Source organism: Tupaia chinensis, unplaced genomic scaffold (genome assembly GCF_000334495.1).
Source record: "Tupaia chinensis unplaced genomic scaffold, TupChi_1.0 Scaffold144682_1, whole genome shotgun sequence".
Taxonomy (NCBI): Eukaryota; Metazoa; Chordata; class Mammalia; order Scandentia; family Tupaiidae; genus Tupaia; species Tupaia belangeri.
In genome coordinates this window covers 962,740-973,368 of record NW_006204543.1, presented here as the reverse complement: position 1 = coordinate 973,368, position 10,629 = coordinate 962,740, and positions in this window count along the sequence as shown.

Here is a 10,629-nt window from a genome sequence, read left to right as displayed (position 1 = left end):
GAAAAAAAGCCATTTTGTTTGGTACCTAAATGAGTCACACATGCATAGTGAATAAATGACGTTTTCCCCACGAGTAATAAAGATCCTTTCTATGTATGCACTGTCACGTACATACAGCATGTGTGTGTGTGTGTGTGTGTGTGTGTGTGTACTGTGACCTTGGAGGCCTGTGGTGCAGCAGTAAAACAAGATGCCCTGCAAGGCACAGGAAGGTTCCCCATCCCAGTGCAGAGGCTGCCCAAGCAAACCCGGCATGCATGCGCTTGTGATCCACATCTGCCGCAAGCCAGGAGGTGGGTCACAGTGTCAAGACCCTGCTGGAGTGCTGTCTGTCGCTCTGTCTCTACAGCTTTCTCTTTTCCTCATATAAGAAATGAACTTGAAGAAAATAGATGATTTCTGTATAAAGAAAAATGTGGCCTGGGACTCTAATAAAATGATCTAAAATGATCTAAAATCTACAGGGAATACTCGCAACAGGACACTGATGCTCATACTCACACATGTTCTACAATTCTGCTTTCTCGTCGACTCCTTAACATCTGAGTTGACCAAAATTTTTTTCCAAGCACTAATATTCTGAATGTGTCAGAAAAAGAATGATTATTATTTAGCACACTTGAATTTCACTAAAAGATTATTTTCCTCCATCACAAATGATACTAAAAGAAAATGTCAGTGATCTCCAAAATTATTTGGGCTACTTCAAAAATATGTTTAAGGAGGGACCAGCAGTTAGCATAATGGCTATCTTGCTGGACTCCCATGTAGTCGACCGCAGTTTGAGTCCCGGACCTGGTGGCTTAAACTCATGCCGGGCGTGTGTGCATGTGTGCCCAAGATCCTGAGAGGAGCATGGAGAAGGGATTGTGGTGTGGCCATCCCCCCCTGGGGGGTGATTTCTTGCTTTCTATCTCTCTGTCTCTGTCTGTCTGGTGAGCGCACACACCCTATAGCAAAAAAAAAAAAAAATCTCTCTCAAAAAAAAAAAAAAGGAAGTAAAAACATGTTTAAAGAGAAAAGAAACAATAGTGAGAATCCCACTTAAAAAGCAGGGCTGGACACAAGTAAGATAAAAACACAAGAGTCAATCATAAGGCTGGGCCCATGGCCTAGCGATTAAAAATATGCATCTTGCAAAGAGATTTTCCTTTGAGTCTCTACAGCCATAAATTCACCGACCGTGAAGCCCTGACATCTCCAGCCACAACGCACACGAACAATTTCAAAAGCACCAGAGGGGCTGCTCACCTCTCTGCCTTGCAGTGCCGTAGCTTTTCCAAGACTTTGACCTGCAGCACAAAAATCACAAAGAAAATAGATTGGTAAGTGGACAAGATTAATTGAAGTTAAAATGCAGTATCGGTTCTGTAACAATTATGTATCATGCATCCACCCGCACACAGTTACCGTTGTCTAAGCCTTTGTCACATCTGTCATTTCACTTCCTCTAGTCCCTCCCTGAACCCATCCCTCTATGAAATCGCCCTCTCTGCCCTGCTGTACAACATGGTGGTACATAACTGGACACAGAAGCACAGGCTTGTACACCCAGCTACGAGGGAGGCTGAGGAAGAATCGCAAGCTTAATGTTAGCCTGGACAACATAACAAGATTCTGTCTCTTAAAAAAAATCAGTGGCATAGTAATTTGTTTCTTGAATGAGAAATTCTAAAACTGTATTCCAACAAATGAAAATGCCCTGCTAAACAGTAATGAGTGGGACCAGCAGTTAGTGTAATGGCTATGGCACTGGGTTCCCATGTAGTCAACTGTGGTTCGTGTCCCAGACCCGGTGACTTAAAACTCACCCGGGCGTGTGTGTGTGTGTGTGCCTAAGATCCCGAGAGGAGAATGGAGGAGAAGGGATTGCAGCGTAGCCACCCCCTCTGGGGGGTGATTTCTCACTTTCTGTCTCTATGTCTCTCTGTGTCTTGCGAGCGCATGTGCCCTATAGCAAAAAAAAAAAAAGAAAGAAAGAAAGAAAGAAAGAAAGAAAGAAAGAAAAAACTAAAAAAAAAAAAAAAAAAAAAAAAAAAAAAAAAAAAAAAAAAAACTAAAAAAAAAAAAAAAAAAAACAGTAATGGGTTTAAAAAAAACAGGCACATGACAGTGATATCATGAGACCAACGTCTGGAAGCTATAAGGACTAAAAATCTATTTCAATAGTAAACAGGAATTTATATACAAAGACTTTTGTAATCTACTTGAAAAAAGTACAATGATGGAACAATAGCAAGAACATAAAAATACATGATGAATTTCATACATAAATGAAAAATGATTTTATAAAAAGAACTCAATGGAGTAGAGTATTACAGGGTAAGACATAAGAAAAATAAGAGAAAGTGAGGCTGGTCCAACTCTACTCAACCACACCAACTAAGAATCCCAGGAGTAGGACCAGCGGTGGGTGGCACGTAGGGCGCTGGGCCCCGCATGGCCAACCAAGGCCGAGTTCCAGCCCTGGAAGCCTGGTCTCTATTTCTTCCCTCTCTCTCTCTCATAAGCACATGTGCCCTGTGGCAATTTTTTAAAATAGTAATAAATAAGTAAATTTAAAAATAAATAAATGAAAATAATCCCAGGAGGATTGCATGGCTATGCTAACGGTATATGATAGATGTTTGAAGAAGACCTGGAGACCTCCGAGTCCCATGGAACACCAGCGCATCTCATGCTTTTGTGTCCTGGATGTCTCCCAGCCTGTATGCTGAGCGAAGTGTGAGGGGACTGAGAATAAGGAAACAAAACTGCTTTGGAGTCTGTAGTTTACACAGCCTCTTTAAACATAATCATGTAAGCAGGCTGGAGTGACGGGCAGTAGATAGCTATATCAAGCAGACAGATGAAAAGGAAGTTGAAGCAGTGTTTTGTTTTAAGTTTACTTATTTTAAGGTGGAAGACGTACCAAGCAGCTGTTGGACTACCACTTCCTGCATGGCTCTCACCTGTGCTCCCTGTTTGCTATTCTCTGCAGCTATTTTATCTGCCTGTCTCTTCTTACTTTACCTATTTGCTGAAATATGTATATTCGTGTATGCTAGGAACAATTTAAAAACTGCAGTTCTGATACGCCTTTACTTCCTAAATCTTTCCATTTGTTACTACAAAGCAACTATTTTTTGTTACATATCCTTGGTAGCATTACCAAATAAGGAGTCAACATTTATATAACCTTATAACTTATCTGATAGACTTTTTGTGAATTTCCCCAGTTTTTCCTTTCATGCCTTTTAGAGAAACCCTGAATCAATGTTATATTCATTTGGTTCTCACATCTATTTAAACTTACCCCCCGGGACTATTCCGTAGAGGGATGTGTGTTTTAGACTAAGAGTAGAATGTTGTTCTGGATCCTCAGTGCACCCTGCAGGGCAGGCAGATGTTACCGCTACAGTCTGCATCAGCCTCGCCTTTGCAATCCACTGGAACCCACCAGGCTCTGCACAGGGAGGTTAATACTCGGCAAGTATCTCATCAAGGAGGTACAGGGAGGTTAATACTCGGCAAGAATCTCATCAAGGAGGTACAGGGAGGCTAACATTCAGCAAGTATCTCATCAAGGAGGTACAGGGAGGTTAACATTCGGCAAGTATCTCATCAAGGAGGTACAGGGAGGTTAATACTCGGCAAGTATCTCATCAAGGAGGTACAGGGAGGCTAACATTCGGCAAGTATCTCATCCAGGAGGTACAGGGAGGTTAATACTCGGCAAGAATCTCATCAAGGAGGTACAGGGAGGCTAACATTCAGCAAGTATCTCATCAAGGAGGTACAGGGAGGTTAACATTCGGCAAGTATCTCATCAAGGAGGTACAGGGAGGTTAATACTCGGCAAGTATCTCATCAAGGAGATACAGGCAGGTTAATACTCGGCAAGTATCTCATCAAGGAGGTACAGGGAGGTTAATACTCGGCAAGTATCTCATCAAGGAGGTACAGGGAGGTTAATACTCGGCAAGTATCTCATCAAGGAGGTATAGGGAGGCTAACATTCGGCAAGTATCTCATCAAGGAGGTAGTTGCAAACCATGTAGGTATGCTGTTTGTCCTCAACACTTCTCTGAAAGTTTCTGGTTCACACAACCATACTTATTGTCAAATACTGATTTTTTCACATCCTATAATTCCTTTTATTAAGGCTTTCTATTGTAAAGATTAACTATATCTTCTAAAACCTATTTATCCATCCATCCATCCACTCAAATATAAATCTAATAATATTATAAAAATCTTACCACCATTAATCAGTTTTCTCATCCTTCAAGAGATTTACCATGTCTGATCCAAATGGTATCAGTCAAAACTAGAGACGGCTCCATGCTTGCTGTCAGTGGATACAGCTTCTCCATCTCCGCCAGCTTTCTCCTGTCCTCATCTCCCTCCTTCATTGTTTGCAAGATTCCAGAACACCAAATGCAAGAATCTCAGAGTCAATTCACCCCACAGTCCCTCCAAATACCAGCAAATAAAAAGACACAGACTAGCATAGAACACCCCTTACATTAGAAAGGAGTTGAAGGTCTAAACATGCTTCAATCGCTGCCATGCTGAAGCACAGTCCAGCAAAATTTCAGCACAAGTTTCCGTGTTTACTCTTTCAAGCAATGTTCCAGGTATGAGAACTTCTAACCAAAACACAAAATGCTGTCCTCAGAAAACGGTGAGAATAAATGAAGGTAACTGTGGAAAGTACATTTATTAAAAAGCACATATTCAAATGTGGAAGAAGTGTTTAGAAAGCAAACTGTGTAGTCATAAAATGTAATTGGAGGGACCAGCAGGTGGTGTGGTGCTTAGGGCACTGGAGGTCCCACATGGTCAACCGCGGTCTGAGTACCAGACCTGGTGGCTTGAAAATTATGCCGAGTGCACGTACATGTGTGCCCGAAACCACAAGAGAATGGAAGAGAAAGGACTGTGGTGCAGCCATCCCCCTGGGGTGATTTCTCTCTCCAGCGAGTGCACATGTCCAATGACAAAACCTTAAAATACACACACACACACATATATACACATTTCAAAAAATCAGAATATTATAGCAGGAGATTACGTTATTTAAATCTACATCAGATGCCAACTATTTGTTCACTTAGGGATTCCCACTGGCCTTTTCGCAGCTATTTTCAGTTTTTATGCATGATTTTGCCTGCCATTGGGTCTATTCCAAAGTCAGTTTCTTCTGTTTTTAGTGACACTGTTTTTATTGGTCAATTTTCTTTGAGCTGTCCCACAATATACCAGTGTTTTAGGCCAGAACACACTGTTAAATCTCTTAAGCAATCAATGCCCTGTACTTCAGGAAGTCATTCCTTAAAAGTTTACACCAAAAAATTTCTACAAACCAAAGTCATATTCATTTTTTCTCATATTCCTGTAACATCCCAACATTCGTATGTTCTACCCTGAGAAGCTGCAGATAGTTCCCAGACCTATGATCTTACAGACACAGGGTGAATAAATGGGACTTCTGGACCTCTGAAATGCACATTCTTCCCCAAAACAGCACTTTCTTTTTTTCTTTTGGAGAGGTTTTTGCTATAGGGCTCATGTGCTTGCCAGAAAGACAAAGAGAGACAGAGAGACAGAAAGTGAGAAATCATCCCCCAGGGGGATGGCCACGCCACAATCCCTTCTCCTCCATTCTCCTCTCACGATCTTGGGCACGCACATACACGCGCCTGGTGTGAGTTTAAACCACTGGTCTGGAACTCGAACTGCGGTCAGCTACATGGAAGTCCAGCGACAGAGCCATTATGCTAACTGCTGGTCCCAAACAGGACTTGCTCAATGGATTTAGCAAACCGTAGGTATTTCCAATTGTCAAAGTTTATGAAATCCTAAGATGAAGGTTGTGATGTCATAAGATAGCTGTATTTCATATTGTGAATAAGAGGCTGGATTACACAATCAAACTCAGCCTCAGTTTACTTGAAAAGGAAAAGCAAAGCAAAACCCTATTCCATATAGTTACTATTAACATGAAATGAGATCACTACTCTATAACACTTACCTCCACATGTTGTACATAAACTAAAAAATCAATACTTCGGGTCCAGCAGGTGGCATTGTAGTTGGGGCACTGGACTCCCACATAACCAACCGTGGTTCAGGTCCAAGACCCGGGGGCTTGAAAATCATGCCAGGCACATGAGTGTGCATGCCCAAAATCCTGGGGAGAGAAAGGAGAAGAGGGGTTGCGGCATGGTCATCCCCATTGGGGGAAGGTGATTTCTCACTTTTCCTCTCTCTCTATCTCTTTCTCACCTCTCTGGCGAATGCATGTGCCCTATGACAGAAAACAAACAAAAAAAAAAAAAAGAAAAGAAAGCCAGAAGACCTTTCATTAAAGAAATCCAATACATGTGGGAACCAGCAGTTAGCGTAATGGCTATGTCGCTGGAACGTAGTGTAGTCGGCCATGGTTCGCATCCCGGACCTGGTAGCTTAAAACTCACGCCAGGCGTGTGTGCATGCATGCCCAAGATCCCAAGAAGAGAATGGAGGAGAAAGGATTGCGGCGTGACCATCCCCCCTGGGGGTTGATTTCTCACTTTCTGTCTCTATGTTTCTCTCTCTATCTGGTGAGCGCATGCGCCCTATAGCGAAAAGAAACCTCTCCAAAAATAATAATAATAATAATAAAAAAAGAAATCCAATACATGTTACACATAATTTAGATATATATGAACCTGTGTGTGCGCGGGCGCACACACACACACACACACACACACACACACACACAATAATAATGACCAGAACTCACTGTGAACATTTTGTGAGTATTCTTCCTATAAAATTGGTTTATTGACCATATCAGGAAAAAACACATACATGTATCATTTCACATGAATAAAATACAACACTCGTGTCTCAAATACAGCTGGTACTCAATGACTAGTAAATGAACTGACTTGTGAAAGCTGGATTTTCCTATCAATTAATTGAAGCACACGTGATTACCACATTAACAACTGAATATGGCCCCCACTGGACCCCTGGTATCATGGCTTCATAAACAGGTATTTGCTACGGTAACACCACTCATGTCTCACAGAGCTGTACAGCGTGTCTTCACTAGCTGAGCACAGTCACAGTGTAATGAGTTCACATACACCTTTGAACAAGCCGCATCATACCCTGCAGGAAGTTTTAAATACAGAATCACTACGCAGGATGAGCTCACCTCATCTGACATGCGTTTCCTACTATCTTCTACAAAGACTTTAACACATCGAAATGTACAGATTCTCTACACTTTAATTCATTTCCCTATTAATCTGAGAGGTGAAAAAGGCAAGCGACTGTTGATTTACTTCATATTTGTACTTCACAAATATATTTCATGTACATACTCCACAAATATATTTCGTGTTTGTCATATCTACAAGTTTCATATGAATAAAGTTAAGCATTTTTTAAATGCTCTTGGCCATTGACAATGTACTTCTTTGATGAGTTGTTCACTTATATCCTTTCTAACTTTCTACTGGGATACTTATCTTCTTTAGTCACTCCTTCACAAAATACTGATTTGTCATGTATGCTTCAAGTAAACACATAAACGGAAGGCCTAGGAGGAGAAAAGGTGACTGATGACAAGGTTCGATTTTGTTTTTCTGGAGGGCACATGTACTCACTCACCAGAGAGAGACAAAGAGGGAGAGAGACAGGGAACGAGGGAAGGCTTCCCACCAGGGGGGTGGCCACAGCACATCCCTTCACCTCCCTTATCCATTCTCCATTCTCTATTAGGCATGCATGCACATGCACTCAGTGTGTTTTTCAAGCCACTGGGTCCAGAACTCAAACAATGCAGTAGGACGTGTGGGGTCCAGTCACCTCAACCATCATGCCATTGTCTGGTCCAAAAAGTTGTTTTTTAACATCTAAAAGTAATCAATTTAGTACAAATACGTGAATTTTTAGATTCAAGAAAGTCATCATATAACCAAATATAAAGAAAACCACAAAGAATCGCAGTATTGTCAAAAATGGCTCAATGGCAACAATGATGAAAAAAAATGGTAAAGAGTCACATAAAAATGGCACAATAAATAGGAACAATGAATCAAATATTCACTGACTTCCAATAAAATCAAGGACAGAAACAATAGATGACAGTTAAAGTATTAGAAAGAAGGCAAAACAGGGACCAGCAAATGGCAGAGCGGTTACCTCGCTGGCCTTCTACATGGCCGACCAGGTCCAGGGACTAGAAACACACTGGCCGCATGTGCGTGCATATCCAAAATCCCAAGAGGAGGCTAGAGGAGAAGGACTACGGGCATGGACATCCCCCGGGGTGAGGGGGTGATTCCTCACCTGTCTCTGTCTCTCTGTCTCTTTGGCAAGTGCACATGCCCTATAGCACAAAACTCTCTTAAAAAAACAGAAGGCAAAATATAATTTAATATTCAGTAATAATATCTATCAATAGGAGGACTAAGAAAAGATGCCGTTGAATAAATTAAAACATCACCATGCCACTGGAAGTGAAGAATTCTCACCAGTAGTTCTGCGATGCATGAAGAGCTAAGGAAAGGTCAGCAAGCAGGTGGGAGACAATAACTAAACGACAACGACTGGGTCTCCAGACTAGATAATTCTTGGGGAAATATGGAGAACTTATAACAACTGTGTTAGTGGAAAGGTAAGATTCTGACCTAAAAAGTGGGCATCCAGGGCCAGCTGCTAGCACGGCAGGACCCCTGGGGAGAACCCGTCTAGCACATGCTCTCTCTCATAGACGTAATAAGATGAACAGATTCAAAAAGAAAATGAACCTACACAATCCATTTTCTCAGGCCATGTCAAGCAAAAGCAGAAGCAAACAGCACAGGAACGGCTCGTTGACCCCAGTGGTGACAGCACAGGGACGGCTCGTTGACCCCAGTGGTGACAGCACAGGGACGGCTCGTTGACCCCAGTGGTGACAGCACAGGGACGGCTCGTTGACCCCAGTGGTGACAGGACGTGTTTCAGCACACAGCCTCCTTTCCCTTCTACTCCCAGCAAATCACAGGGAAAGGAAAATTGCTACCATGGGTGTTCTCGTTTCAACACCGTCGAACACGCCAGACACCTGAGGTACACAACACCACTGAATGTCCATCAGACTGCCACCCTCGCCTTTGTTGCTATGTTCAGCTCCTCGTTATTCATGGCCCTCCCTCTCATTCCTTCACATGTCTGTTTATCCAACAAACTGACATTTTTACATTTGACATTGTCGTAAGACAATAGAAAGAAAGAAAAGAAAATCCCTGTCCAGTAGGAGCTCATGGGGGCAAGGACATAGACACAGCATGAATCGCGATGGCTGTACATGTAGAATACAACACGATGCACGTGAGCCGACAGAACTAAACACAAGCAGCTATTTACATTAAGGCAGACCGGTAAGGCCCAGGATGCTTCAGGGCCTGCTGCCATTCAACAAGACCTATCCCTAAACGATTAGCTTAGCACAGACCCATTCAGATTCTCTTTCCAATCCAGACTTCTCCACTAAAGATGGAGAGACAACGGATAGAGGAGATAGATCAGACAGGAACAGTGGATTTGGGTGGAAATCCCATAATACCATTAATGAAGAGCTTAGTGAATCAGCAAGACCAAGGCTCTGGTGAATCTGATGCTGCATATCCCAGCCTGAACCAACAGCAGTACTCCCTCCAAAAGAAGTAACATCCAAAGAAGTGTTATGCCTGCTCAGAAGAGTGAATGAGAAGGCATAAGGAAGCACACCTCCCATTTACCTATGTCCTTCAAGAGATCAACACTCTCTACAACAGCGTGGCCAGGTCTCTGCCCAGGGGCATTCCTCTACAGCTTTTCACCTCTTCGCAATTGCCATGGGTGAGGATTCCTTCATTTCTGGATTTCTCAAACTTAACAGTAATGTGAAAGCCTTGCAAACAATTCTTTCATACTTTCTTTATTGTCTCTCTTGATATCTTATTTGAAATACACATACTCTTCCCATTTATCAGTAATCGGTAGACATTTTTCAACACTCCTTGAATTCTAATACTAAACAAGTAAACTATGTCACAAAATGAATATAGCTCTACTGTGCTTTGGGGAAACAGCTATCATACTTAGCCTGATAGGGTAATATTAGGATACTTACAGGGTACATTTTTAAGTGCTATAAAATAGAAAGACAACAAAGTAATCATAGTGTAATGTAAATACTGTACAGTTTTACCTACTAACCATGTAAGCTATATGGCCACTCCTCACCGGGTGACCTACCTGTTCAATCAACACTTGGACTTCCAACCAGTTCTCCAGAGCAGGGAGTTCCCTTTCTCAGTCTGTAGGAGTCTCTGGAATTCCCTTCCTCAGTCTTTGTCTCATTCCACAGTCAGTCAGTATTCACTGCACAAATCGGTCACAGCCATGCAAGACTCCCTCTTTCACTCATAACTTCACGCTTTACTGTGACCCAGAGCCATCTCAGAGTAAGAATGCTCACACTGGACTTGCGTGCCTGTGTAGTCTCTTCTTATCTCCTGGCACTTGTCGAACGTAAGCTTTTTGCATGGCTAGATAGAGCCACGTCATTCCAGTGTGGTATCATGTGATACGTTACTGGGAAATACCAATCCTGTAGTGCCA